The sequence below is a fragment of the Ascaphus truei genome, chromosome 5 (assembly GCF_040206685.1).
Source record: "Ascaphus truei isolate aAscTru1 chromosome 5, aAscTru1.hap1, whole genome shotgun sequence".
NCBI classification, from domain to species: Eukaryota; Metazoa; Chordata; class Amphibia; order Anura; family Ascaphidae; genus Ascaphus; species Ascaphus truei.
Genome location: NC_134487.1, coordinates 74,148,914 through 74,174,455, shown reverse-complemented (window position 1 = coordinate 74,174,455; position 25,542 = coordinate 74,148,914).

Genomic DNA, 25,542 nt, shown 5'->3' with positions numbered 1-25,542 from the left:
GTGGAATCACCATCTTCCACGCTTCCCCTTCCTCAGGCGGCATCCGCTTCAGAGGAGCTAGCCAAGGATAAGAGGATGCTCGATGCGGCATATAAGGTCTCTTATACATCCAGACCTAGCTCAGTGAGCTTGCATTTGCTTAAAGAGGTGAAGGACAAGATATGGGCCGGGGAGTATGTAGATATATTATCTCTGCTACCAGGCTACAGGGAGGCGTTGGCTGCGTCCTCAAAGACGGGGGAAGCGAAGAAGGAGGATGTGGAAAAAAGGCTGTTCCCACACACCTTTCGCAAATGGTCAAAGGCCTTTGTTATCCTGGCTGGAGTAATTGGAGAGAAGGATCCCCAGGCGTGTGCCTCGCTCTTTACTTATCACGACATGATCGAGGAAGCACACCACATTTACGGGGGAACGGGTTGGTGGACATATGACCAGTGCTTAAGGCAATCAATGAAGGCCCAAGAGGAGGTGATACCATGGAACGTCAAGGACGTCAACCTTTATTTGCAGTTTGTGTCTGGGGGCGGGGCAGATTCCTTTCAAGGGAGTGGCACCGGAGGTAGGGGGGCATGGCGGAATAACGTACCAGGGAGTAGCCAGTCGCCGTGCACCAACTCAGGCGTCTGTTGGCCGTTTAACCAGTCCAATTGCACGTTCGACAACTGCCATTTCCAACACATCTGCTCCTTTTGCGGTGGCCGCCACGCCCAGGCAAAGTGTTTTAAGAAGGGCGGTCGCAGGGGGAGGGGTGCAGGGCGGAAGTTTGGACGTGAGGGTAGTGACACCAATAATCGTCGCCAATTTGGCACCGTGGCTAGCAAGATACCCCAATAGGGAAGCAGCCCAGCTACTCTTAGCTGGGTTTAAGGAGGGGTTTAGGACTCCGTTTGAGTATCAAGCGGGATCAGAATTTAGTCGGAAATTGAAATTGGTCAGGACACACGTTGACATAGCTAAGGAGAAAGTCTGGAAGGAAGTCGAACTGGGGAGGATGGCTGGCCCCTTTGAGTCCCCCCCCTGCCTAATCTCAGGATTTCCCCAAGAAAGAGGCAGGGGTGTATAGGTTGATACAACACCGATCATATCCCGAGGGGTCGTCAGTAAACAAAGGTATTGACCGGGAGTTGTGTTCGGTGTCTTACGCGAACTTCGATAAAGCCGCAGCACTAGTGGAAAGGATGGGAGTAGGGGCTTTAATGTCAAAAGCCGACATCAAATCGGCCTTCAGACTCTTGCCAGTCCATCCCGAGTGCTTCCATTTGCTAGGCTGCATGCTCGAAGGGCAGTACTACGTGGATTTATGCTTGCCAATGGGATATGCGCTTTCTTGTTTTTATTTCGAGACATTTAGCACCTTCCTAGAATTGGTGGCCCGGAAGAGGGTGCAGGCAGCGGGGGTTATGCACTACTTGGACGACTTCCTTTTTGTTGGCCCCAGGGGTTCAGACTTATGCGCTAGGTGGCTGTTTGAATTTTCAGCCTTGGCGCATGAGTTTGGCGTTCCTTTGGCCGACGAAAAGACGGTGCGTACAACAACCACTCTTACCTTTTTGGGCATAGAAATCGACTCGGAGACGATGGAGTACAGGCTCCCTCTGGAGAAGCTGGTCGCCTTAAGCAGGCTTCTCCGCAAATTCATAGCCCTCAAGAAAACATCATTGAGGCACTTCCAGGCGCTGCTAGGCCACTTAGTATTTGCAGCGCGCGTCATGCCGGCAGGAAGGGTGTTCGCCAGGCGCCTCTCCGCAGCAACGGTCGGGGTGAGATTATAACGGCAGAACCTTGTGTCGAGGTCCCAGAACCAACAACACAGAATTACAGTTGTTTACAGACGCTTCGGGGTCAGTTGGTTTTGGGGCCTACTTTAATGGGGCATGGTGGGCGGAGCAGTGGCCTCTCCACTGGTGGGAGACGCCGCTCATTAAGAACTTGGTGTTCTTGGAATTATTTCCCTTGCTCGTCGCAGTGCGCCTGTGGGGTCACTTATTCGCGAATAAGCAAGTCATTTTTTGGACAGATAACATGGGGGTGGTGGAAGCCGTGAACAATTTCGGCTCACGCTCCCCGCCGGTGCTGTCCCTTCTGCGCAGTTTTGTACTGGCATGCTTGCAATTGAACATTGCATTCAAGGCTCGACATGTCCCGGGGGTGGCGAATAACATTGCTGATGCCTTATCCCGGTTACAGATGGCGCTGTTTCGGAGAATGGCCCCCGAGGCGGACCCAATCGGCAGTCCATGCCCTGCAGACCTGTGGGAGCTGGCAACAACTAGTAACCTCATTGGTACGATCATCGCTGGCTCCGGGTACGTGGCGGGCCTATTCGGCAGCGTGGCGCGATTATCAAAGTCTGGCAGGGGAATTGGGTCTCGACATATTGGGAGTCCTAAACTTAAGGGCAAGGGGTTTAGCGGGAGGATCCATAGGGAAAAAATTGACAGGGGGTTTCCTTCTTTTTGCAGCTAGAGGGCAAGGGAGACCCAACGAAGGCGTTTATCGTCAAAAGGGTGCTTGCGGGGTTAACGAAGGGGGCGGGGGCAAATGACAGCAGAAGGCCAGTGACACCAGCGATATTAGAGGGGTTAATGCAGGCCACAGAGAGAGTGTGCCTATCAGGGTTCGAGGCAAAGCTTTTCCGGCTGACGTTTGCATTGGCCTTCTTCGCAGCACAGCGAGCCGGGGAGCTGGTGTGCGCGTCGTGCAAAGGCGAGGGAGGGATGCAGTTTGAGGACATAGTCTTAGGGGAAGGATGGGTAAAACTACACATTAAAAGGTCAAAAACAGACCAGCGGGGGAGGGGAGCGTGGATATCTTTGCTAGGGCTACCAGGGACCATTTTTTGCTCAGTGAACACGCTCAGGGAATACTTGGCATGCAGGTCAGACGGTCAGGGTCCCCTGCTCCTTCACGCGGATGGGGTACCGGTATCTAGATTCCAGTACCTGCGGGTTTTCTGCATGTGCCTAAGACACCATGGTCTCGACGAGGCACAATACGGGACGCATTCGTTCCGGATTGGGGCGGCAACGGAGGGATCACGCATGGGGATGTCAGTAGCTGCGATCCAAAAGATAGGGCAATGGAAGTCTAACAGATACCGGTCCTATATCAGGCCCGCATTATCTGGGATTTAGCGTGCTTCGATAAACCCCCTCATCCCTTTATGCCTTCACAGATGCCGCAACCACTTGGATAATCGGAGACTCGCTTATACACTGGGCAGAGAAGCGGGCTGTCAAACGCCCATACGGGGCAAACCTCAGGTTGCGAGCGGAGCAGGCAAATGTGGTATGGGGGGGAGGTAGGGGGCTGCGGTGGGCTCAGTTGCTCCCACGGCTAATGGTGATGGGTAGGGATAGGAGGGCGCCACAGATCCTGCTCCTCCACGTCGGGGGCAACGATCTGGCCGCTCAACGCTACTTCGAGCTGGTTAATTCGATAAAACACGACCTAGCCCTCATACTCGTCCGTTGGCCAGGAGTACAGATCGTTTGGTCAGACATAGTTTGCAGGATAGTGTGGAGGAGTGCAAGGGCACCGGGCGCCGTCGACCGAGCGCGGGTCAAATTGAACAAGATGGTGGGAAAGTTTGTGACGCAGTGTGGGGGATGGCGGATCACCCATCCCGAGTTCAACTACAAGTCAATTGGCCTGTTTCGGGCCGACGGCACACACTTATCCGAGATTGGGGCGGATTTGTTCAACAACGATTTGCAGGAGGGGATGGAGAGGGTTCTAGCGGTGTTGGCGGCAGTTTGGAAGTAAGTGCTTGTCCTTGCCAGATGGGCTCGGGGCGGGCTTCGCCCGGGGGTAGGAGCGAATGGGCGGGGTCAAGCGAACTTGACACCTGGGAACCCACTCGCTACAATGGCTGGCTCTTTAGGGCTCGGCCGGGTATTGGGGCAGCAGGCCAAGGCCTGGCTGACCCTCTGACCCCACTCTGCCATGGACTAGTGCTTACTCCATTATTATGATTGTTAATAAACAAAGCCGCAGCCTTTTATACCTCCAAACTGAGTCTGTTATTACTTGTCTGTTTATATGTGGGTACCGGTTCCAAGTGGGAGGGGGAGGGGGTCCCTCGCAGCCTCCCTGGTCAAGCAATCCCTCCAGCCAATTAGGCGAGGGATGCCCATGACCAGGGGTCAAGACACCTCCCCCCTCACCTCGCTAGGACCTCTGGGCCGCCATCGCTACCCCTGGGGGAGGGACGGTGGGGGCAGGCCAAGGGAAGCCTTAAGAGGCAGTCGGGAGCCGAATCTTCCATTCTGCTCCCGGTCTGCGACGAAATTCCCACCCACCCCATTAGCAAGACAGTCGGGGGCAGATGCTTGCCCCCAGCCACTCCGTAGAGTAATTACAATTCCCTTGGTTGATAAGCTGTCTATACTGCCTGTAAGCTGTAACATGTACCATCATATTTTACAGGGCAGAGTACGAAGACCTCCCGAGAAACAAAGGACTGAAGTTCCTTCAGGAGGGTCCAGTTGGTCGTTTTGCCACTGTCACGGCAGCAGTTCGGGGGTAAGTGCTTGTTCTTGCCAGATGGGCTCGGGGCGGGCGTCGCCCGGGGGTAGGAGCGAATGGGCGGGGTCAAGCGAACGTGACACCCGGGAACACACTCGCGACAACGGCCGGCTCTTTAGGGCTCGGCCGGGAACGGGGTCAGCAGGCCAAGGCTTGGCTGACCCTCTGACACCACTCTGGCATGGACTAGCGCTTACTCTATTATTATGATTGTTAATAAACAAAGCCGCGGGCTTTTATACCTCCAAACTGAGTCTGTCATTACTTGTCTGTTTATATGTGGGTACCGGTTCCAAGTGGGAGGGGGAAGGGGTCCCTCGCAGCCTCACTGGTCATGAGGAATCCCCAAGCTCTGCGATACTTGCATGTTCTGAATAATCGATGAAACTGTCAGGCTGAAAATCCAATGAAGTCTGTGATCTGGGTCTCTTCAAAGACCTGAGACTGTGCTTTAATCAACAGACTACAGGAATTAAGTTTTCATCCAGTCAATGAAAGTTCTTAACGGAGTAGAATTTTGTTCCTCAGACACCTTCTTAATGCATACCGTGCAAAATCTTTTGGAGGTACTGTACAGTAGGTAGCAGAAAGTTTGGCATCACACCTCATTGCTCTGTTTTCTAGTCCCCTGAAACTGTAGAAGAAACATACATCATAGTCTTCTATAATTAAAGTATGAATTAAGCAGGAACCACGCATGATTTTTAAATACCTGGTGTTCAGAACCAGCTTCCTCCCTGGTGGGAAAAACCCGGAAGTGCACAAGAGGTTTTAAACTGACCTTTTGGCGCCAAAAATGCGCTCTCCATCATGACATCATCCCCCAGCGCAGAAGAGATGCCTCGTGACATTCCCTCATCTCCGCTGCACAGAGAAGTGGCTCCTGTGGCCTCAGGGGGAAGATGCCCAGTTGCGCAGAAACAGGGCTGTATGCGGCTGGCAATAGTGTTACCACAGCAGCATGAAAGAATACGTTATAGAGGTAAGCTGGGGAAACAGTAGGGAAATCACCTCCTACTCCGTCGTTTGGGGCGGCATCAATGCGGCCCTCAGAAACATAATATCCATGGGGGGGAGGGGGAAACTGTCAGGGAACATGTCTGACGTCCTTTCTTCAGATGAGGCATGACAATAATAACTGACCTAAGGTCAATAACGCCCCCTTATATAGTGCTCGTAAGAAGTGCTTGTCCTATCAGCTGTGAGGAGGAGGGACTATCCCATTAGTAATGGGTGCCCTAGAGGACGTAGAAAAAATAGCAGTTCTCTGCACTCTTGTTAAAGGCTGGCCACAAACATTTTAAATACTGCTTCAAAATGTATTGTTTTTTTATTTAATGTGTCTATGATCCACTTTGGGGTTTACTTGATATGGCAGTTGGCTTATGTTTTGGCCAAAACTAAAGACCCCCTCTTTCGAATTAGCAAATATAATAGCACTAATAGTATTGAATTGCAGACTTTGTACAGCATGTTAAACCAAATTAAGGAGATAATAAATGGTTAATTATAACTTTATAGTAACTGTGTAGCAGCATCGTGTTGGAAATCAAGAGATATATCTTTATATTTTTGATGCAGACAAGGTCCCACCTCAATAGCACTCTCTAAACTTTGACATAACTATGTAATGGGTGAGCTTGCCAAACTGTGGATTTTATTTTTATTTGTGTTTCTCCTGAAAGACTAAGAGGAAGACATCTTGTATTTGTGACAGTATGGGTGTCACAGGCTAAAGTCCTGAAAAAAACACACACTAAAAATATTTTAGTTGTGTTTCTTTTTGAAAAAGACTGCTAAGTAAAAAACAAAAGAGATGAGGTCAATGGGAAAAGGTGATAGCTGACTTCAGCAAAACAAAAAACGTCTGCTACTTTCATAAATCTAATATCGGGCATCACAAATATACGATAACATCATGAACCCTGTGTACAAAGTAAAAAGATCTCAGTCATTTTTCGGTTTATTTTTTTTTATTTAGCTCTCTAAGTGTGTGTACACGACATAAGTAAGAATGAATGATCAATTTATAAACAGGGCAATATTTGGTGAATAATACCCATTCAGTGCAGATTAGAAAACGATTACTATTGTGGGTAGATTTGATGTACTGTAGGCTATTGATACCTTTTAGCAGACCGACTCTACAATTCTTTTAAGATGAAATAACACATACAAAAGAAACCTGTGAAGTTTACAAAAGCCCTGTACACTAGCATGTTACAGTAACTATGAAAAACTGTTATATTGGTCCGCTAAATGGTATCACAATATACATCAAATCTGCTTTTCTCCAGGACCAATACGGCCACCAGAACTATTATAGGTTAAATATTTTTTATCTCACGGTTTGTGAGATATATATATATATATATATATATATATAGATATAATTATTGTTGCGAGTCCAAATATTCTCTTTCCTACAAAGCGCAAAATCATTTTCTGGCTTCATCTTCCGATCTTGGCTGTTGGCATTTAGATTTTTCAATATCCAGGTGATGCTTTTTATAGAGACCTGTCTTGTTACCTGACTCATTGAATTTTTGCATGTACTGTTAAAAGATCATATGGACGCTAAATTGTAGGTGGATCAAGTTCTCTATTAAATATGGCCCCTTTTTCATTAAGCTATAAAATAATTGGATTGTTGAGTCAGACCCTTCTTTATTTTCATCATATCTTTTTTCCATCTATTGATCAAAGTAACGCTCAACATTTTCTCTTTTAATGTGTGTAAGATGCCTGCTATGTAGAAAGTGCTTTTTCATAATTGATAAAGTGATTGGAAATTACTGTTTCTACTCATAAATAGGAGAGAACAATTCATCAATAATTTGGTCAATAATGTTGCATCAGCAATTTCATTGTTGAGAAATTTAAAGAGTCTATTAAGAGCTAGTGTGTAAGCAACTAAGGACAGACTTTACTAAGTAGCAAGGCTTGAATGGCATTTATAGGCAAATCAGTGATTTAGTTAATCCCGGCCAAAATTATAACTGTGTAAGGGATTAAAAGATGACTAACTGGTTAAAAGTTTCTTAGATCTTCTCTACTATGAATAAGGAAAAAGGTAAAAATAGTAGAATGATGCCTTTTTTGAATCAACAAGTAGTTTATTAAGCTTTAAAAGTTTCTTCTTCTGGAATGGCAGTTGTGTGTCAAATGTACTTGCTACTTTAATATTAACAAGAACATCAGTGTTTTAAATATTGTTGTAACATGGCCTCCCGGCAGTTTCTTCTGTTTCTGGACCTTTCCTCTCTCAGTCCTGTTAGTGCAGGCAGTGGAAAGGTTAAATCCAATTTTAGGCCTGTATGTGTATTTCAGCTTTGATATTGTAGCAATATTCGAGGGCGGGCCTAGCAACTCTGAGGTTGTCAATCTCAGGGGTGGATATTGGTTGGAACGCTCCCTGCTGCGTGTGGGCCAATCTGTATCCGGCTTTGGCTTGTAATGAGTCAGTTAGAGACACTCCCCTAAGATGTTCAAGTTGGGACATGCCTCCTAAATTATTAGTTAGTGTCAGTTAGTCAGTTAGTGAGTGTAGAGAGTGAGCTGAGATAGAGAGGAGACAACACATGAAGAAACCTGTCTCTCCCTTCCCCCCATGCTGAGGGGAAGGGAGGGGGGGAATATCATGCTACTAGTCAGGGCTCTCAGCTAGGTTGAGAAAGGGTTGATCATGAAAGACTGTTTCTCTGTGCTGGAGCTATCTGCAATAAAGCCACCAAGAAAAGACATTGCTGTGTGGATTCATGTCTCTGGGTATGAGGAGTGTCAGTGAGGAGTGTCAGTGAGGGTCTTTTCCCTGAAGACCCCAGAAAATCCTTACTGGCTGCACTGCACCATCTGGAGATACAAAGGTAATCTGTCCCCCTCCTGTCACTGTCCTGGCTCTCCCCACACCACCACAGAGCCCTCAGCCCTCCTGTTACCAGTAGGTTGCAGCACCATTACACCTGAAGTAACCAGAGAAGGTGAGTATCCCCCCATCTCACTTAGGGGGGGATGGGATAAAAGGGTTACATTTGGAGGCACTGCTGAGATGAACTGCTCCCCAGGACAGGACAGGTTTTATCAACGGGACAGGTTTCCAGAGACAGGAACCATGCAGCAGTGTCTGAGACTTTGGCAGCAGCATACAGACTTTCCAGGGAGGGGATCTCTCCCTGAAGCTTCCCCAGGGAGGGGATCACCATGAAAAGGACCTTTTCTATGTGGGGCGACCCCTCTGGTGGCTATGTGCCAGGGAGTGTGCTACCCACATACAGTCACTAGCCTGTGGGGCGACTCCCTGGGGGGCTATGGCCAGGGAGCATGGATACCAACATACACATCACTACAGGCGTAATAGGATTTGGGACGACTCCGTGGTGGCTATGTGCCAGGGAGATACCCTGCCTATCAATTAACCAGGAAAAGGATGGGGAATAACGGGTCCTTGAAGCTACACCAGGGAGCCTGCAGGCCCATCCTGGCACTGCAGTTGGGGCGACCCCCTGGGGGCTGTGGACAGGGAGCATGGATACCCTTCTGTACTCCCCAACAAAGTTACAGCGAGGGTACAGGGCCTCTGAGGCATCAACGGAGACCCCTGTGCACTCAGCAATAACAGGAATATTGCAGTAATGGTTCGGGAGGCGTTCCCTGAAGCTACCCCAGGGCGCGTGGTACTCTGCAAAAAGAATTGTGTTTTACTTTGCGTGGCCCCTTACTGAAGAAAAGTGGGTCATGCCTGTCTCACAAGTCCTCACAAGATGGTGGTTTTGCTCTCAAGGAGACCTCGTGGTGCTGGACTTTGTGCTTTAAAATGGCGTCTCCAGATCACTGGGGGCCGCATGGACTCTTATTCTACCTCAAGATGGCGCTTCCCACCTTTCCAGGGAAGCTATGTGCTCTTTTGCAAAAGTTGCATCAACTTGCAAGCTTTTGCTGCTCTACAGTTTGCAGAAAACAGCGGAAACTACTGAAACTCCTCCCCCTTTGCTTGCTCTGGATTGGACTATACTATTTACATGGGGGAGGAGCTGGGTGTGCCTTGAAGGAGCACACAGGAAATGAGGAGCCAGATGCACGTGTACTCCAGAGACAACAGTTGTGCCTCTAATATTGTCTGCTTGCTTATACGCATGGAGAACTGTGGGCAAGTTTATGAACTAACCGGAGGAGTCCTAGTCATCCGGGACTTCCCTGAGAACCAACTACTCAGGGTCTGCCCATTTTGCGATTACCCAGGCGGCTCGCTTCATCTTCTGGGAAGTTCCTCCGCTTGCCGTGTGCCTTATCTGCGGGCTAGGCTCAAAGGCCCCGCAGAACCGGACCTTGTTATGAGCAATGGGGAGCTGCACACCTTATACACCCTGGTGCGTAAGTTGTCCCAATTGGCTCAAGTATCTGCCGACGACGCTGCACGCCATTATATCGCTATGGTATACGAACATTCTATCCTGATCTGCAAGTGGTGTCCACTTACCCCTCATCCAGGTCCAGCATGGCAGCTGGAAGGAAGGCTCCCTGCTTGGGCCCACTGCCTGGGTGAATGCCTTCCACCGAGTACCTGATCCTCCTCCGTCTCCGGAGCCATCCTTCTCTGTGCCCGTGCCAGCAGCGCTCAGTGGTCTGCAGGCCGAGACCTGCGGTACCGCCTTATGCCCATACTGTGAGGTACGTTCTACTGCCGCTCCGGTAAGCCGCTGCAACAGGGAGGAATTCTCCGTTGAGTCTACTGTTCCGTACACCCCAGAGGTATCGGCCAATACCTCCCACGTACCTGATGTTGCTGGGACCAGCCTTGCTGCTGCCGATGGCGGTGAGTTGCTTGTCCTCTCTTAGAATCCCACTGGGATCAAGCCCAGAAAGCTGCGGAGCTGTACCTGCGGCATCAGCAGGAGATGTGTGAGGCCCGTGCTCGCGCCCTCTCCTACATGCGAGCTGCTGAACGCCACTACGACGAGATGCTGTTACAGAGTCCGCTGACGGGAGAAGTGCCGGCCGGCACCCACCCCTGATGACTGCATCCATTCTTCTGTTGCTGCTCCACCACCGGCAGATGAAAAATCCGCCAAGTCGCCCGGCCGGGTGAGCTCCAGTGATATCCAGGCCGCTCCAGTGAGTGAAAAAGATACGAACGATCCTTTCCTCCTATGCTGTAGGGACAGGAAGGAAGCCTGAGATGCTCGCCAGGCCCAAGAGCTGTCTGTAGCCCGCTACATTAAGGCCAAAGGGCGGGGCAAATTGAACTTGACCCAGGACTGTGCCATTGCTCCTCCCGGGGAGAGTTCCCTGAATGTGCCCCCTCAAGACTTTGGTGAGGCCCCCTTGTCACCAGCAGCCCCAGTCCCTGTGTCATCTGCTCCTTCTGTCCTGCTTTCCCTGTCCGTCCCCAGTCCCAGAGTGCGACCCCTGACCCCCAGGACTTTATCACCAGTGAGTTCCGTAGCTCCAAATGGACAATGCAATGTACTGTCTATCATGGAAACAAAAAGAAAACAGCGCACAACGCCAAATAGTGAAGCAAGTATTAATATATAATTAATAATTAATAGGTAATATATCTGCGTACATCAAATTGATAAAATTGGTGCATTTAGTGTATACCACACTTGTTACCACTCAGTAGCTGTTAACAGGATGGTCTGATGCTTGTCTTTTCTCTGCAGGAGCCTCTGCGATGGTTCTGGGGCTGAATTGTTTCCTGCACTCCTCAACTAGCAGGACATCACTCCCAAAGGGGGTTCCCTTTAAACAGCCAAGCTTCGCTGCAGGTTCGGATAATCAGTGGGACCGCTCCTCATCCGATGATATGCCGCCTCCAGGGGGATTTCCCCTTGAGTGACCCATCTCTCCTGTAGCTGATCACTGCTCGATAAGGCCACTGAGACTTACAAGCAGTCTGGGGCCGTTGGAGTGGCTCGGCACACAGTCCCGCTAAGCGGACGCCAAACCGCAGCTTGCAGGGGCACTCTCAGCTTGCCACAATGCCGCTCTGTCACGTGGTACTGCGTGGTGACGTCACAGTCTCCGCAGCGGTGATCGGATTGGCGGGGAGGAGGAATCAAGTCCCTTAGAGTCTCTTAATAGTCCAAATAACACCAAATTGGCATAAAATGTAATGTAATTAGCAGAGCGAATCCAGTATATGAATATTAGCAGATATATGGCATAGAATATTAACATCCAACGCGTTTCGTAGAGCTAACTACTTCTTCCCTGAAGAAGTAGTTAGCTCTACGAAATGCGTTGGATGTTAATATTCTATGCCATACTGCACCGACACACTTTATTCGAGCAAATACCCGGTATGTACCTGGCAGATACCTGGAATGCGCTGCTCCTCACCTCTAACAAGCCCCGTTGCATTTGCCTTCCCAGCCTGGGTTCATGCCTGGCTGATGGGCGGCTGATCTGTTAAATGATAATGATTAGGATTTAATAGGCTGCAATGCTTCGCGTGTCTACCAGATGGCATAAATTCATGAATTGTAATGCAGTATATATATATGTACTGTGCAGTATTGCAGCCAGCGGGAATAAAATGCTTCAATCCCTGCCTGGAAAATACCTCAATGCACTCGAACAGAAAACAGTCACAAACCTCAATACACCCGGGTATACCCGAATTCGTGGGACTAGCCGAGCTCGAATAAAGTGTGTCGCCAGTGTATATCTGCTAATATTCATATACTGGATTCGCTCTGCTAATTACATTACATTTTATGCCAATTTGGTGTTATTTGGACTATTAAGAGACTCTAAGGGACTTGATTCCTCCTTCCCGCCAATCCGATCACCGCTGCGGAGACTGTGACGTCACCACGCAGTACCACGTGACGGAGCGGCATTGTGGCACGCTGAGAGTGCCCCTGCAAGCTGCGGTTTGGCGTCCGCTTAGCGGGACTGTGTGCCGAGCCACTCCAACGGCCCCAGACTGCTTGTAAGTCTCAGTGGCCTTATCGAGCAGTGATCAGCTACAGGAGAGACGGGTCACTCAAGGGGAAATCCCCCTGGAGGCGGCATATCATCGGATGAGGAGCGGTCCCACTGAGTATCCGAACCTGCAGCGAAGCTTGGCAGTTTAAAGGGAACCCCTTTGGGAGTGATGTCTGCTAGTTGAGGAGTGCAGGAAACAATTCAGCCCCAGAACCATCGCAGAGGCTCCTGCAGAGAAAAGACAAGCATCAGACCATCCTGTTAACAGCTACTGAGCGGTAACAAGTGTGGTATACACTAAATGCACCAATTTTATCAATTTGATGTACGCAGATATATTACCTATTAATTATTAATTATATATTAATACTTGCTTCACTATTTGGCGTTGTGCGCTGTTTTCTTTTTGTTTCCATTTCTTAGAGTGTGTGGGGTGCTGAGCCACCCCTAGTGTTTATAGCAGCAGACTCCTTTATCAGCCACACGGTTATGTGATTTATATTTTTATTATTTAAACACATATTGTCACTGTGGTTATTGTGGTTTAGTTCACTATTTACATGGTTTAGTCACTGCACTGTTCCCATATATAAGTACAAGTTAGATAGTAGCGCACGGTTATTTTTTGTTTTTTACTGTCTATCATGCCTGATATACATTTGGAGGGTTCTGTTCAGTGGGGGGAATGTGATGATGATGAGGGGACAGGATCAGTAAAATCTGTGAATGTATTGTCTCCTGTCAGGGAGGAGGCAGAAGGAACCCCTATGTGGGAAGGTCCTATTTTCTGGATGCTGCCGGGCACCGCTACTGATAGAAGCTTAGTGAAGTTTAACCGCGCAGCTAGAGTAATAGTACACAGGTTCAGGAAGATGGGTTATGAGTTCCAATATCTCCCTGAGAAATTGATACGCAGTGTTGAAACTCACCGCCTAGAGTGGGTGAAAGAAGCCATTCTTGCCCATCTAGAGACCTATGCTAAAGACCCCGCTTATGTGGATCTGGATAGAGCTCCACAACTATTCAAATTATGGATGGTGTGTCGAGATATTTACCTAGACAGGGTGGAGTATATTTCAGAGTTCGGAAAACGCAGGTGCTACTCAGTAAAAGTACCTGATGGCAATGGCAGAATGGTCAGGAAGCCTGACCCAGCTCATTATTATTAATGTATTTTATTACTACTGTGGTAGCAAATGGTTCTGTTCTACTCATTCACTGTGTTGCCATTATATGCCATGTATCTGTGTCTATGCAGTGTTTATGCCGGTCCTGTTATGCTGAAATGTACAGTGGTTATTGCATTTCAGCGTATGTCAAATTTACAGATGTTGCACAGTAAGGTAGTGTTATACCTACTGTAGTTCCAAGTGAGGACATTGGATTCTACCAGGGGGAGATTGTAACATGGCCTCCCGGCAGTTACTTCTGTTTCTGGACCTTTCCTCTGTCAGTCCTGTTAGTGCAGGCAGTGGAAAGGTTAAATAAAGTTTTAGGCCTGTATGTGTATTTCAGCCTTGAATGTTGTAGCAATATTCGAGGGCGGGCCTTGCAACTCCGAGGTTGTCAATCTCAGGGGTGGATATTGGTTGGAACGCCCCCTGCTGCATGTGAGCCAATCTGTATCCGGCTTTGGCTTGTAATGAGTCAGAGTTAGAGACACTCCCCTGAGATGTTCAAATTGGGACATGCCTCCTAAATTATTAGTTAGTGTCAGTTAGTCAGTTAGTGAGTGTAGAGAGTGAGCTGAGATAGAGAGGAGACAACACATGAAGAAACCTGTCTCTCCCTTCCCCCCATGCTGAGGGGAAGGGGGGGAGAATATCATGCTACTTGTCTTACTCTGTGCTAGGTTGAGAAAGGACTGATCATGAAAGACTGTTTCTCTGTGCTGGAGCTATCTGCAATAAAGCCACCAAGAAAATACATTGATGTGTGGATTTATGTCTCTGGGTATGAGGCGTGTCAGTGAGGGTCTATTCCCTGAAGACCCCAAAGGATCCTTACTGGCTGGAGGCACTGCACAATCTGGAGATACAAAGGTAATCTGTCCCCCTCCTGTCACTGTCCTGGCTCTCCCCACACCACCGCGGAGCCCTCAGCCCTCCTGTTACCAGCAGGTTGCAGCACCATTACACCTGAAGTAACCAGAGAAGGAGAGTACCCCCCCCCCATCTCACTTAGGGGGGGATGGGATTAAAGGGTTACATTGTCATACAAGTTATCTTCAACAGCTGATATAGAAGCAAATTAGCTTTGGAATGTATACGTTGCCAATGTTTTGCAGACATAAAAAAACAATATTCTAGGGGCCCTTAAGTGTCAGAAAGGCAAGCAACACATTGCAAAGAAATACATTGCTGTCCCCTCTTGTGTTCAAATGTTCAAATGTACTGCTGTGGGGAACAGTTTGTGAGGAGACTAAATAGAGGCATTGATTGTCTTCCCCTGCACCACATTATCTCTCAAACAAAGATGGTACAGCTCAACCCCGTTATAGCGCGATACGCTACAATGCGAATATTATTTAATTGTTTTAAATAAATTATACCATATCATACAAGAATCGAACCCAGGACCTTTCATATGCTAGTTAAGGTTTGTACCTCTACACCACAGGGATTGTGTGATGTCACAGACATCTAGATATAAACTTAACATTACAAAGTGCACTGTGCCAATGTGCTGTAGAGGATAAATATATTTATAAGGTATGTCTTGTCACACCAAGCCTATGCTGTAGAGATCAGAGGTAAGGCATTGGTATCAGTATTATGGAAGGTCCTGAGTTCGATCTCTGCATGTGTATTTTACAAAATGTATTAATGTTAAATTCCCACATGGTGTGTGTATGTGTCCGTTAGTCAATGAAGCATTGAAATGAATGTTTAAAAAAAAAATGATGCCGCGCACGAGAGCTGACCGCTGCAGAGAGAAGAGCACATGGACACAGCCCCATGAAGTGAGGAGAGAGAGCAGAGAGAGGAGTGTGAGGAGAGTGACATCTGCAAAGAGCAGAGAGATCTAGATGCCAATGAAATTTTAACGCGATCCCGGTTATAACACAGTCTTGAGGTTGTGGACCACGTTATAACAGGGTTCAGCTGTATATGGCAGGGGTGCACAAACGCTTCTCCCTGCACGCCCTGCCTGCTCTCACCCCCGGCTCGGCGTCAGGTTATATGACATCACATTGCCATGGTAACGCAACGTCACGTGACCCCGCGGCGTCCTTTGATGCTGGGCTGCCATGGTGATGTGTCGCTGGAAAGTTAAGGTTAGTAAAGTTATAGAGGTCTTGTGCGATCCTCAGCATTTAATTGAAGTGCCTACGGGGAAGGTCATGGCTTCTGTAACCGTTTCGCCCGCCCGCCTTAAAATCTCGCACCCCCGGCATATGGTGGTTGATGGTGATTTATGAAGTGGCAGAATGGGTGCAGTGGGTAAATAATCTTAACACAACATTGAATAGGTTTGGAATATAGAAAAAAAATGCTAATATCTTGCCCTTTATTTATAATGCACCTAAAAATATACATATAATACCATTTCAAGTTTAATTTTATGGTGATGCACTTGACAAGTTTGTCCCCTGTCCCCCCTGCATTTTTCTATCATACCTTTTACCATATAGTAGACTTATCTAAAGATCTTGCTTTTGCATCAGGTCTGATGGACTAATATACCATTTTTGAGGCCTTACATGTACTTGATTCCTTTTCAGAATATAAAGTAAATATTAACAAATCTGAAGTGTTGCTTGTGACGGTGACTTTGTAACAGGCTATTAATAATACACACCAAATATAACTGGGTTGAACTGAACGAGGCTTAGATATGATAAAATATAATTTGTTCCTTGAAAAAGGTGAACACACGAGATATACAAATAACAGACAAAATATGCACTTACTTAAAGTTGGGAATGATGAAATAGTCAGAAATCGTGACTAGCAGTTCATACAGCAATCTTCAAAAATCACCAAGACACGAAAGACAATAGCCATAGGCTGAGCCTGGTTCTTATACAATTATTTCCCATTGAACACAACCTAAACCCAGCCCCTCTCATAAATCAGTGGTGAGGTTGACAGTTTTCCACAGAGTAAAACTCCTCCCACCCAAGGACGTTTAAAAAAACTGCTTCTCCTATCTAAATAACTTCATAACTTCAGTTCAGTCCTACTTACTGGCACGCGAGACATATTAATACATTCCGGCACGCATGGCGCTCCCAATAAGACTAAATATTACCGTGTAATACTAAAATTAAGGGCCTCATGCAGAGAGCATAGAATTTTAAAATTGGCGAATTTCATAAAAAGTAGCTTTTTTGGAGTTTTATTCTCCATATGCAGAAAAGTGCGAATTCTGCTATGTTTAACATGGATGCGTGTGGCGAGTTTAAATTGGCGAGATGCGCGCTTCAGAAACGTGTAAAAACAAATTTGCGCCTTTTTTTTCCCCTTTACTATAGGCGGCGAGCGCCATCTTGCCATCTTTTCCTGGCGCGGCAAAAATGCGAGAATCGCGCCATTTTCTTGGCGCGAACAGCCGCTACATGCCGTTCGCACCTCTCTGCATTCGGAGAGTTTTAAAAATGGCGAGATGGAGGTTCTCGCCAGCCGTGAGGCGAGTTTTAGCAATAGAAAAAACAAAATGGCGCGTTTTTCGTAACTCGCCATTTTCTGCCGGTTTCTGCGCGAAATTGTACAAAAAATGGCGAATTTCGAAATAACGATGCTCTCTGCATGAGGCCCTCAGGGAGATATTAATATCTGTCTCTTAGGACCTGATGTCTTAGGACATCATGTGTCTGTAATTGTTATGTGCGAATCAGTCCCACGAATACACATATGTAGCTTTTAGCACGTTCAGCCGAGGACATCTCATAATATTCTTATATTTAATAAGGTCACTCATTCTGATATCTCCTTGGGTAACCGCACTCCTGGCCCCCATAACCCCTGGTCAATAAATCCTTTGAAGCAGGGACTCGTGTGTAGAGAACATTTGTCACAGGTGCTAGGTTTCACACCCAATGCCCCAAACATGGGCCTAGCTGTCTCAACCAGCAATATGTGTTAACATACACCAAACCCCCTCTGTACTTTTCACACCCAACTTCAATCAAGCCTTTTGAATCCCAGATATTTCTGAAAAGACACCACATATTTGTATTTTCCTAAACTGCAGCTCATTAACCCCTTAAGCCCCAGTGTGTGTGTGGTGCAGACACTGGCACAGAAACAATACATTTATACAGGGGAATAAACAGTTGGATGGCTGAAGCAAGGCAAAAAACACATTACTGGACCCCAGTCCAGTTAACCCCTTGCTTCCCAGGTGAGAGTAGAGCGTGGCCAAATGGGGTGTAACCCCTTTAATCCCGGGCCAAATCCCCTCTCTCTTGACATTGCTTCTGGTAGACAATACGAGTTTCAAATTCATAATAGATTGTCTTTGCAAAATTATCAACTATCTAAAATCTATTAATTCATTTTAGTCAAAGAACTTGTAATACAGTAGCTCCAATGATCTTTAAAGATGGAAGCACCTCCATTAGTTTTCTAATTGAAAAAAGATGATTTATATTCCAAAAATGACATCTTATGCCATTCATTTTACACAACAATTATATGAAATATCTAATTAAGGAGCTACAAAAGGCAAAAAAAAAAGTGAAACATCTGCAAAAATTCAATTAGAAGTTCTGGGAGTTTCTTACATGAGCATGAAATCGGCATTTTCCTCCACAAGTTATGTGTGAACGAACCATTTACTATGTGGAAAAATTTGGCTTAAGCAAGATCAGACAATTATTAAACCTACTTGTACTTTAGGTTGTAGAATGATCGTACTGTTTCATGTAATGTAAACTTCCCAATAAGAATGTCTATGCTTCCTTCAAATTCACCATATGGTTGTGATCTGGCATAACACATTCATACATTTTGGTGGGGGCTCTTTATTTTATTTATTTTTAACCATCATTAAATGTTTTAGTAAGAAAAATATAAACCCTGTTACTAAAGAAATGGAAGATTGTAATATTTAGCTTATGTTTATTAGACAATGTATGATCTACTTACGTGTGATACAATTCTAACCTGTATCAGAGAGGAAAAAACTCACTCCCAATTATTTGGAAAGCTTTTCAAATGTATGAATAAAATTAGACGTACATGATTAAAAGCGGTTTTCGTGTTTTTTTTTTTGTTGAAAGATTTCTTAGGATTGATGAAAGAATTAATTAAAGATTAGGTTATGATTGAAAAGATATGTTCCATCATATTGACTAATAACCAAATGTTTGATTTGAACAGTATGCTACTTTTATAGAATATTCTATATTTTCAAAGGCAATACCTTTGTCCGTTTTTTTCTGAATAGAAACACTTGATTAAAGCTGAAGAACAAGCAAGTGTTTTTTTTTTAAATAAATCAGCTCTGTACTATGAAAAAGTATTTGTAGCATTTTTTAACCCCCCTCTGAATTACATTTTTAGTGTATTTTAATGTAACAGGCATTTTTTGTTTCTATAGCAACCATTTACAAAGTCACATCCCCTTCCTCTTCTGAAACAGACTCTAACACGCCCCTTTTTGAGCCCTGCCCTCTTTCTAGCAGTGCACCAATTGTATCTAGTGACTGTCTGGTCAAATGAAATTCCCCACAGGAATATGCATCTTTGGTCCTCTTCTGCCGCACTGATGTTCGCCGATCTACACAGAACGGATCGATTGGCAACTTAGCTAATTACTTATCATTGTGTGGATTGTATTGATGCACATATTAAAAGGGGGGAGGGAGAACTACAGTTTGGACTGCTGCTTTAAGATCATTAGAAAGAAAAATACTCATAAGACAGATAGAAAAAAAAATCAATGTAAGACACTGTGGAAATAACTTGTATTAAACATACCTGCATTGAAACACCTTCCACTCTTGCTATACATGCCACTCGATCAAGAAAAGTCACGTTGACTGGAACAGCCCCAAAAAAGCCACTTACAAATGCTCGAATATATCTTCCATGCAACTGTGCCATAATCTGAATGAAAGAATGTTCTTAGTATTGAAGTTGTTTGTCGCATGTAAATGATATTTGCAAAACTTATTGCATTGTAGATCTGCAGAGATTCACCAGACTCATTAAACCAGTAAAAAAAAGGTTATTTTTACAGTAGTGATCTTTTTAGAGGCTTACACGTATTCTATATAGTAAATGGCAGTTTATGACTGTATATAATACTGTATCACACGATCCAGGGGGAGCATAGGGGAAAAAACATAAAAGAGAACGCTCTAAGTGCAGATATAAATACAGTGCTGGGAATAGTCCTATCAATCTTGGCTCTTATGTTGATCCTACTCACAAGAGATAAGAATTGTTCAGGCAATGGAGATCAATAAATAGATGAAGAAGTACCAATGGCCTCCGTCACTCAGGGGATGTACCTCTGCGAGAGAGGGAGAAAAACGCACATAGCACTGATCTGGCAGAAAAAACTTCATTTATCGATAAACCTTATAAAATGCACACTTACAATGTATAAAAATGAAAACAACATTGCAGCTTGAAAGCTAGATGATGTAGCCTGGGCGAGAGCCCACACCATCTCTCACCGCACCACCTCCCTCTGGAGTTCAGGTTTGGTCACCCGATCCTGCTGCCGCTTGCGGGAGACGCCACTCCACTTCCGGTCGCGGGATGATGTCGTCACTTCCGGCCACGACGTTTACAATGGGCACCGGGTGTAGGTGTAGAGTACAGGGGCGCCTTCTTCCACAGCTACGTCACGTTGTGGGTGATACAGCTCTACGCGTTTCGCCTGTTGGTTGGTTTGGCTTCCTCAGGAGTTCTTATCTCTTGTGAGTAGGGTCAACATAAGAGCCAAGATTGATAGGACTATTCCTAGCACTGTATTTATATCTGTACTTAGAGCGTTCTCTTTTATGTTTTTTCCCCTATGCTCCCCCTGGATCGTGTGATACAAGTTCTACTGTTTGGGGAAGAGTGAAGACAGCCCCACCAGAGGGTTGAAGCAGGGGGTCTTTACAATATATTATATACTTTCACTTGTGAGTTTTTGTATAAGCACTGATTACCACACACAGTCACTTGGTATACAGTACATAGGGCATTTAGCGCCTTTATTGCACCTTTCTTGCACATTTGTATATAATACTGTACGTCCCTTGGAAGGGATCTCCCATCGTCAATTTTTTTTTTATATGGAAACTGAACTTACTTTACATTCATTATCCTGGTCATATTTTGGCAGGTAGAAATAATGCAATAGTTTTCTAAATATTGCAGTAAAATCATATTTTTCAGGACCTATTAACTATTGATGCCATAATGATTTTCTAAAACAGTTTATACCTCTGCTCTGGTCACTGAAATTCAGAATTTCATGTAATATTTCCTGAGTTAAAAATAATCTTTTCGCATTAAGGAAAGAAGCACGTTTAGCATATTGTATGATACTTGTAATTGATCTTTTCACAGATATGCTTTTTGGCTGAATTTGCAAATTTAATAAACATCTTAAAAAAGTAAACATCTATTAAAATGGTAAAGAATGTTACGTAGTTTTTTTGTACTTTTTTTTAGTCATCAGTAACCATAGATAAAAGATGCTGTTCTTATGTGCCAAATGGAAAAATAAATTATATATTTAAAAAGGATGCTTAATAGGCACACCACTAAAGCCGCGCTTATAATGCCGGCGACGCGACCGATGACGTCACCCGTCGCCGTAGTTATATTTCAAATGTAGGCGTCGCCACTGGCTACAAGGACAGTGACGTCATAATGGGGGAAGCCAAAGGGGCGGAAAAGCTCCTGATTGGCCGCAAGGGGAGACAATCGCTGAAAAAAATCAAATAACAGTGACTCCCAGATTTTTGGTAGCACTGTCGCTTTCGTGTGCACTAAAAGTCCCGACGACGGCGACAATGCATTTGTTTTGGCGTGACAGTTGCGTCGCAATCACCATAAGCGCAGCCTAAGACTGAGTCCATGGTGTGGGAGACCACGCAGGGGCGTCCGCGCAGGGAGCGATCAGATTGCCTTAAGGCATTGATCGCGCCCATAGACCGTGCAGAGGCAGGAGGGGGCGCGCGTTGCGCAAGAAAATCAGTTGAAACTGATTTGTTGGCGCGACACGCAGGTCATGTGAGCGGTTCGCCCATTGAGGGCGAACCAGCTCCGTGACGTCCCTAGGAACGCCCCACGGCTAATCCACCATGGCCAGGGAAAGCACCCGCTTCACGCGGGTGACTTCAAAGCCTCCGCACGGGCAAAGGCACCATGCCCGGGCCTAAGAAAGAACATAGCAAAAGCAAGTGTGAGCATCATGTATTAATAAATGACTATAAATACTGTACTTCACCCAAACCAAGGTCTGTTTAAAAATACAGCACTGCAGAAATGGTGCTCAAAAGTAATATATTGTATGTCCAAGCAAAACCAATGTTTCGGTCCATTGTGGGACTTTTAACAGGACGACACATGTTTATTTTTTATCCATCCTGTCCATAATAATATGCAACAGAATAAAAACCACAAATGCACAACTTTACAGAAACTTTTCATAGCTACTTCCTATGAACTTCACAGTAAAATCTGTATGGCTGTTAATCTATTTTTATTGTTTTCTAACTGCTACAGTATTAAACAATGTAAAAAAAATCGTCATGGAGAAAAGATGCTACAATATCAGCTCTGACATACAGTACTGCACTGTACTGTAGCTGCTACAATTGTGTGCAGCTTATTTACATCCGGAACTGAAGGAGTTAAACATGACCTCCTCCAGCACAGCCTGACGTGCTATATGATCAGCCCTCTGCACAGCCTTCTGCCCTCTGAGCAAGAGCTAGGGAAACTATAATTGAACATTACATTAACCGACCTTATGATCCGATTTGCCAGAAGAAACCCTGAACCCAGAAGATACCCTGAACCCACCAGCCCTGGATGTGTGCGGATTGTGGATAGACTTATCCTAATCAATGTGTAGTATATTAATGCTTCTCTATCTCTGAGGCAGGCTCTCTCACTGCTTTCTCCTTTGCTATGCTGCTGCTTCGTACCATGTGCAGAATGGGCGTGTCTGCCTCTGATCTCTCCTCCCTTCTTCTCAGTGTCAGAGCTCCTTCACAGGACCCATTAATAAGAGGAGAAGGTGGTGCCTGCTGCTGCAGCAGCACAGAGCAGGACAAAATCAATTTACCCTGATAGTACTGTATAGCACTTGATGTTACAAGCTGAGTTCTTGCAGCAAGCATTTAGAAGGCCAGAGATAAGATTGCACTTTACTCCCATAAGCAGAGGCTGAAATATGAAGGTAGTTGCAGGGAAAATAATACCACTTGTTTTAATAAAACACACAGCAGTGCTCCTTTTTTTTTAAATGTACAAACCTAGTAATACACTTGCTTTTTACTTTTAACACATGAGCTTTAATAGAATTAGATTCAGAGAGTTTTGTCTGATTTTGCTGAAATCAAGCCACTACTTCTTAAGGCTGCGTCCATAGATGGACCAGCCGTGCTGAGGCGTGCGGACGCTCCGCGCTGAGCTCCTGCATCCTCAATGAGGATGCCTTGAGAGGGGGCTCACGCGAGCGTCCGCAGGTGTGCTGACGAGTTGGAGGTTTCAGCCAAGCGCCAAGCTGTTTTTCAGCGCGCTGTCGGCTGAAAACCTCCAATCACAGCACAGCAGCGTCAACGTCACGGCGCCGTGACGTCGGCGCCGTGACATTGACGTCAGTGCGTCGCGGGCGATTGGCCCAGCGACGTCACTGCCCCGCCTCCAACCACCTCCCCCCGGCTCCCTTCGCGCACGCTGGCTCGCCTGCAAGTCCGTGCAATCACGCTGACTGAAGCAGGCGAGCCTCAGTGTTAGCGCGCCTCCGCTCTCCCCACACCTCTATGGCGCGGGCCTTAGGCAAAATAAATTGATTCCTGCATTACCCAAAGCCCAATAACAATAGACTACAACACTATTAAAAAGGAGCAATCCAAGCAATATCCTACTGTACGTGTGTTTTTTATTTTATTTTTTTATTTTTTTAATAAATCAGTTCTGTAGTATTAGATAATACAAAAATAATGTATTAAACTCCTAATGCAATGTTTAATGAGTTTTAATATACTGAGCATTCTTTGATTTCTGTAGCAGGCTTTATCCCACCTCCCCAGCAGTGCAGCGTTTTTGCAAACACTTTCCTGTTTGTGATGTGTTGCAAATGTTCCCAGCAGTTTGAGCTGGAAACTGTAACAATAGGCAATGATACTTTATATCAAGATGCATTGGAGCTGCTGAGATACACTGACAGAAGGATTGATTGAAACTGAAAGGCAGTTTAGTGAACCATTGGAAGCAGGATCTTTGCTAATCGATCACAGGAGAACAAATCAATCTGCAGCTTAGGTAATTAGATTTCAATAAAAGCAATCAAAGGTGGCATATATTATAATAAAAAAAATATATATATATATTTTTTGTTTTAAGTGCCGCTTGGATTGCCTCTAACATAACATAATAATCCTTACCAGCCAATAACATTTTAACCATAATTACATAACTCTATGCCCAGGACATACTTGAAAATGAGAGGTAACTCTCAATGTATCACTTCCTGGTAAAACATTTTTATAAATAAATACATTTTATGCCAGCCCCTGACACTAATGCCAAGTAGGCATGTCCACCATCACTCACCAAAGGTTAGAGCACATCCCCAGGTGCAAAGCTAAGGCTTTGCTACTCTTTTCCCAGGCCCTGAATAGTGCCAACCAACTTGTCAATCAAATAAACAGCGATCCAGCAGGCAAGGAAAGCCGCCACCAGAGAGACCATTTCAAACCTTAAATGGACTCACACCCACCCAAAGCCAATGCTCTCTAAAACCCATCTTGCAACCCTAAGTTAAGAATATCCAAACCGATATCCCTCAGATAGACGACATATCTCCTTAATAGGTCCCTGTTATCTCCTTCCAGATCTTTATGCCTAACGGCAATTCCCCCAACTTTACAAACAAACCGTTTAACAGCGACATAAACTTTTCAACTACTTCTTTCAATAGCTGCCCAATCTCTGGCATTTCCCCCCAAAATTCTAGGTACTATCTCAAGGAATTGGATGATTGGCCGCGACCAAAACACCGCCGCGCATGTTGCCGCCAGGACAAGTCACAGAACACCTACCGCAGGACAGCTTGCCACTTGAAATTTCACCGTGAAAAATGCTGACGCCCGACCCGACAACAAGCCCAACAAGCCAGCTCCAATAAGTGCATGTTTAAAGGTCCCGCATGAGACCGCTACACTGCCTAGACCGCTTGCTCCAACATGCCATCTTTAAATGTCCCGCGCATGTCCTAGAGCCGGATCAAAAGATGTATAGTGTACTTTGTAATCCTCTTTTTCAATAACCTCATTCACTGAATCCCCTCTTGGATGTGAGAGGTGGTGAATGAGCTTAAATTTACTGTGGTCCTTCCTAGGCACAAGACCCAAAGGTGAACCTCTCAAATTATTAAAGGAGCTATTAACAATCCTTCCCCAAAAAACTTCCTTCATTCTTTTTTCCTCCACTATTTGAATCAGTGAATATAAAGCAGCAATCTAAATCCTTTAAAAACAATATAGGGGATATAGTGTGATTAATAGCAAAGCTGAAATCTTTAACATTTTACATGTAGTTACAGTAGTTCGCAAAGCGACGAAATTATGTAAGATTGTACTCATATCTTGATATGATATAGAGATGAGAGAATATACATTATATTAATCATTAATCCTGCTGCTTTGCAGAAATATTCATGAGTCAATCATATTGATAAATAATTAGTTAAGTAATGATACAGTTTATGATATTCTATAAGTACTTCTTTTTCTTTCAGATCTTGTGCAGACCATTGAATTTTTGCTATGACTAAATAAATATTCTAATAACCAAATCCAGAGTGCCCACTTCCTTCCAACCTGTATATCTAACTTCTATGCAAAGGACTGCAGCAGGCCAATCCTGGGAAATTGGAGCACTGGTAACTGTATAAACA